Raw genomic sequence first — 6,000 nt, forward strand, 5'->3', positions numbered from 1 at the left:
CTCAAGGTCGGAGGCTTTGCCCGGGTTCTGTTCTCGCAGGGCGTGGAGACAGCGCAGGTCCCACTGGCGAGGTGCAGGTGGTAGACAGAGGGGTGGTGTACAGGCGAGGCGTGTTCACGCCTCCCTTCGGCAGTGAGGGGCTCTGGAGTGCCGAGTGCTGGGCCGCGGCGGCGGTGGAAGCCTGGGGGCCCCGCCTGTGCAGCGCGCGTTCCAGCGAGAGGCCAGGTGAGGCATGAAACACTTTCTAGGACAGTTGGGAGTAAGAGCCTGGAGAAAAAACGGCAGGGAGGGGATGCAGGGGCGAGCCGGTGATTGTTTTCATCTCGGACAGTGGGCAGAAGTGGTCGATTCCTGAGTTTTCTTCACCTTTGTAGCTGGTCGGCTGCGTTTGGAGCCTGTCTCCTGGGCCTGGCGCTGTGTGCGGCTCTGGGGGGCCCAGCAGACAGCCCCGTGCTGTGCCTTTGCACAGACAGAGCAGACTGGGCCTGTTGTGGTTCCTTGTCGGCCCACCAGCGGGGAGGCAGGGTCTGCGAGGGGGGCCAGCTTTTACAATTCAAATTTCATTGAGTGGTGTGGGCCGCATCTGGCTGTTGGTACTGGAGTTAAACTAGCTGCTTTGCAGGAGGAGGGGCCCTCTTGAACACTTGCAAGCTGATTTTTTCAGAGGGTGAGGAAAGGATTATTCAAGAAGGCTTCCCTATCAAGTCTGCAGGTTGGAGGTCAGTTGTGTTCACCCCAAAAATGAAGATATGAAAGTGACAACGATACAGTGGTCACAGGAGCCTTAAGTCTTTATTTGGCCTTTCCACCTGTCTCTAAAATAGGGACATGAATTGCCCGTGACCCCGGTGAAAGGAGCAGTGCAAACAGGACATGGGCTGCTGCTGGGGCCGGACGTGTGGTGGGGGCAGCGCAGCCCCCTGGACACCTTCCGTTCTGATGCCCACGCCGCCGGCTGACCAGGTGGAGCTGAGTGGCAGAGGAAATGCGATATGTTTATTTCCAAAGGTGGGGCCAATTCTCACCCTTTAAATAGACTTATTTGCATATAAATAAAAACACCCGAGGGCATCACTATTGAAAGTCTCCAAAAGTCCCTCACACATGGTGGAGTGCCTGCCCACCGCTTCTCTGGCATTTGTGGGCCTGTGTCAGGTCCACACCGCGCTGGACTTCCTGCGTCCTCTTCATGCCAGTGTTGCCAGCTCTGCTAGGGCTTGGACGATTCCCAGTGGGATGTGGTGGCTTCAGTCTGTGTTGGAATTCGCCTCTCTTGAAAGCAAAAGAGCTGCATGTCTGGAGTCCCATGGTCTACTTTGAACAATGGGGAACAGTTTTTGTAGGATTTTTTTTAAATGTCAGAGGACCGAGAGTAGATTTGAGGTAGTGCTGGATCCAGGAAACTTAGAGTGAAAAGAGTGTGAACTTAACCTGAAAAATATTTCTCTGTTCTATAAATCTTTCAGTGACATTTGGATTAATCAAGCATAATTAAATGTAGTTAGATTTTTGTCAGATTGTAGTTCAAAATAATATTCATCTATGGAGAGGGTAATATATTCTGTAGAAATTTTATTAAGCACTTTAGTTAAGCAAGCACTAAGGAGAACAAAATCAGACTCAGGAAGGTTAATTACTAAAAAAACACAAAGTATAGTAGATTATGTAAATCATTTTAATTTTGAATACCATGGCTTGAGCTTTAATTTACATAGAGAGGTATTTTGGATTTGTTTTTCACATTATATTTTCTAAAAGTACAGAATTGTAATTGCATTCTTTAAAAGTTCTAATCACTTTAGGATTCTATTAAGTTTGCCTAACTTTTTTCGTGTTCTGATTTCCAAAAGTGAAGAATTAGTTGCATTCTTTAAAATGCAGCTAATTATTTCAGGATTCCACCAACTTTATTTCATTTGTAAGAAGTGTGTTTTCTGTACCTTTACGGAAGTGATATTTTTAAGCGAAGTATTAGGACAGAGAATGTGTGTAGGAGCCTCCCTGTGCCTGGCCTTTCAGGAAAGGAAATGAATTTTTTTTTCAAGATGAAACAAAGATTTTAGAGTATAATAGGAAATCTTCTCATTTTAGTAATCTCTTTAAAGGAGAGAAGTAAAGAGATCAAATTGATTTTATATATATTTTTTTTGTACTCAGAGGATTACATTTTCCCTATCCTTGCCTATCTCAGGGAACAGCCTTTGATAAGAATCCCCAAGAAATCTCTGAAATTCTTTCATAGTGTGTTCAAATTTGATAGTTCTAGTCTAAATTTCTAGAGCTAGAGTTTCAGAAGTATTGTGAGCTCAGGAACCTAAGATTACTCCAGAAACTTGAACCTGCCCTTATCGCTGGCAGATTCTAAGTAGCTTTAGGCATTTCTTTTAAAAGATTTATTTATTTATGCATACAAGAACTGGGGTACAGGTGAGAGGTGGGGGGGTGAGAGGAGTCACCAGAGACAGAGTGGGGAACAGAACAGGCAGACTGACTGAAATACACTGCTGAGGGGAGCAGCGGGCGAGTCAGGAGAGGTCTGCTGCGCCATGTGAGTTGCTCCCTGGCTGGCCGGGGGATTGAACTCATGCTGCAGAGGCTGCGGGCAGCTTCATAGGTTGTTGCATCTTAACCCCGTGCGCCACTAGGGAGGCCCAGCTTTAGGCATTTTTAAAGTTACACCCAAATGTCCTTTGTCTAGTAGTATACAAAGATCTCTTTATCACATGTATTTGAGATAGACAATCCCTGCAATTTGATTTTGATGATTGTGCTTTTCAGCTTTAGCTTTTCAGTGAATACTCTGTAGTCCATTGGGATGGAATCCTTATAATAACATTTCTCTTAGAAGAACATTCTATTGGATAATTCTAACATTTGCTGATCCCAAAAGTGGCCTAACAGTTTGAATTCTGTATATCACTTTTGCAGTTTGGTCGAAACAACACATATGTCAAAGATCATACATACTCTAGGCAATGTCTGCCCTACAGGCCATCAAAGTAATGTCTAACTCTAGTACCTGTGACTGGTTTCACTGCTCTGGAGTTCATTTTGCCTTCCAAATTTGCCAAAAGTGGCAAACTTCTAATGAATGCACATTTATAATAGTGCTACTTAATGCTTTAAAATATTTTTAAGATTTGGAGCCTCCCTGGTGGTGCAGGGATTAAAGACACAGCGCTATCAAGCTATTGCCAGCTACTGCAGCATGAGTTTGATTCCCGGCCAGGGAGCTGACCCACATGGCGCAGCAGACCTCTCCTGTCTCGCCTGCTGCTCCCCTCAGCAGTGTATTGCAGTAGATCCACCTGTTCTGCTCCCCACTGTCTCTGGTGGATCCTCTCACCCCACACACACACACCTCTGGTCTATACCCCAGTTCTTGTGTACATAAATAAATAAATTTTAAAAACTATTTTTAAGATTCTTTTTGAAAGAAAAAGAATCTTAACATGTGCTTCTAACCCTGCCTTGGCTCTTCATATATGCTAGCTATTAAAAAAGGCAATAACAATTGGAAGTCAAAGCATTCACACTTTAGCTAGGCTAAATGTAGCATGATAAGAGGAGTTTGCAAAAACAGGTGGAAGAGCCTAAAATGTTGTGTTGTTTAGAGCATTCCCCGGCACCACTTTCTTAGAAACTCCTTTTGTTACTCGAACTATTAGAACCACAGGAACCTTCAATCACATTTTAAAAGGTACTATATTTACATTAAGATCTGGTTATGCCTTTATCTAGAAAACTACAGAGGTCACTTCCTCACATGTTCCATTCGAACAACTGTTTTAGGATGTTGGCAGCTAAAGCCCATCACTGGCGGGATCTGAAAACACAGGAGGCTGCCCGTCTCATCAGAGTGACTGGGCTGGGCCGCAGGCCTTGCTGGCTGCCATGTTGTGTCTGTTCCTGCTCTAGCTGCCTCGTGGAAGCGTCACAGCAAGTCCTCTGGTGTCTTGCGTTTCACATAGGAAAAGTTCTTAGTAGAGCTGGCATGTGAATTGGACCAGTAAATTGTACAGATATTTAAAACCAAAGTTTAGACCGCGCCAAACGAGGTTTTCTTGAGTAGACAAGCAAGGCAAAGTTTACTTAGAAAATAGAAAGTATTGAGTGTTTTAAAATGGTGACTATTCAGTGTTCAGGTCCTCTTTATTCTGATATCAGGTCCTGTTGCCACCTCCTTTGTGTCCAATATTTTCACAGTTACAATTAATCTTCTCATGCTGCACCGGACTAGACTTGAATGTTATGCTCTGATTAAAATCTGAGTTTGTGCTTAAATCGGTCCTGGACCACATGACACCTGTTTTAGAAGACTGGCACATGCCACTTTAGCATTCTGGCTCACCTAATCTCTGCAAGTTGCTTGGTGTTAAAATTATTCGAGGTTGTCTTTGCTGCTTCAGGTTTGTCTACACAGCACACCATCTGTTGCTCTGAGTTAACATCCTCACAAAGTACACAAGTGTGTGTCATGGAGATACATATTGCCAATGATATATAGTCCCGATTTAGAACACAAGTTGGGAATACTTAAGAAGTGCTTGAACGAAATAAGAAAAGTCAACATGGAGTCAAAACACACCACCGCGAACATATCTAACACTGTTTAAATACAAAGTTATTTGCTTGGCTGATTTTGCCTCAACTCATCATGGCAGTATTTAAACTGGGAGCAACAACTGATTTGACAAGAGGAAAATATTAACTTACACATGAAATTGAAGTTGATTACCATGGTTGTGCCCATGAGCCAAATCTGACATGGGTCACGGAGTCTGTCACCTCATCCCAGCGATACACGCGCACACACGTCCCGAAGTTCCTGGGCTTTGTCGGCGGAAGCCCGGGCCCCTGAGAGTCTGTGCTGTTTTGTCACCTGGCTGGTAACGTGCTGTCATGAGTGAAGGATGACTTTGGTTTGAGGTAATTTGTCACTCCGTGTTTCACGGAGAAAGGTTTTGCTGTGATTATTGGAAAAACCAATCCAGAAAAGTTCTGTGGCTCAGATAACGTGCCGCACACACTGCGGAGCCATCTGTGCCGTGTGTCGCCGCCAACAAGCCCTGCAGCACGTGCGCAGCTCTGAACCGCGATCACTCGAACAATAAAATGTAGTTGTGACTCCCTGTGTCGGCGTGGTCTTTTCCTGAGCTCCGTTCTCCAGGCTCATCCCTCCCCTCGCTCCGTTTCGGAAATTCAGTACGTGCACAGCTCCGGGGCCTGGGGGCGCTGCGGGGAGTGGACAAGGGTGCCTAGATTCTCATGATCCGTGGACAGAAAGACAGGCTACTTGGGTTGTTTGCAGGAAAAAACCCTGAGCTTGCCTTTCTTGGGGACATCCTTTTGGTAAAATAAAGGAGCTGAGTAACAGTAAACTGTTAATAGTGGTAGTTTTCAAAACATGATCCATGGATAGGGGACACACACACACACACACACACACCCCCAAGCCAGGACACTTTTGACAGCAAGAAAGAGCACTAGGCTGTCCTGGGCCCATCGGGCGAGGACCCATCCATGCAGGTCCACATGGGACTCTGGACTACCCGTGCCAGAATTACCTGATATGCTGGTAAAATGCAGATTTCTTGGCTCTGCCTCAGCTCTGCTGATAGAGATTCCCTGGGCTGGAGGCCCAGGGGTCTGTCTTCACAGATTTCCCGTGGGAATTCTTAAGCACACGGTGAGAACTGCTGGCTGCTGGCGTAGGCAACGTTTCACTTTAAGAGCTCTCGGTTTCATTGTCCCTTTTGGGGACCTGGGGCAACACTGACACCAGAACCCAGCGCTTCCAAAGCTATCTGGCTGTGATGATGTGCTTCGCAAACAACCCAAAGAGATCTTCATGTTACCAATATGTCATGCTTCGAAACATTCTGTGGTAAATGTGCCTTAATGGTTTTTTTTTTTTTTTCGAGAGCTTCATAACCTGAATATTTGTTACTAAAAACACAATACTGCTGGAAAATCTCAGGCGAGGCACTTGGGTTTGAA

The sequence above is a fragment of the Talpa europaea genome (assembly GCF_964194135.1).
Source record: "Talpa europaea genome assembly, chromosome: X".
Classification (NCBI taxonomy): domain Eukaryota; kingdom Metazoa; phylum Chordata; class Mammalia; order Eulipotyphla; family Talpidae; genus Talpa; species Talpa europaea.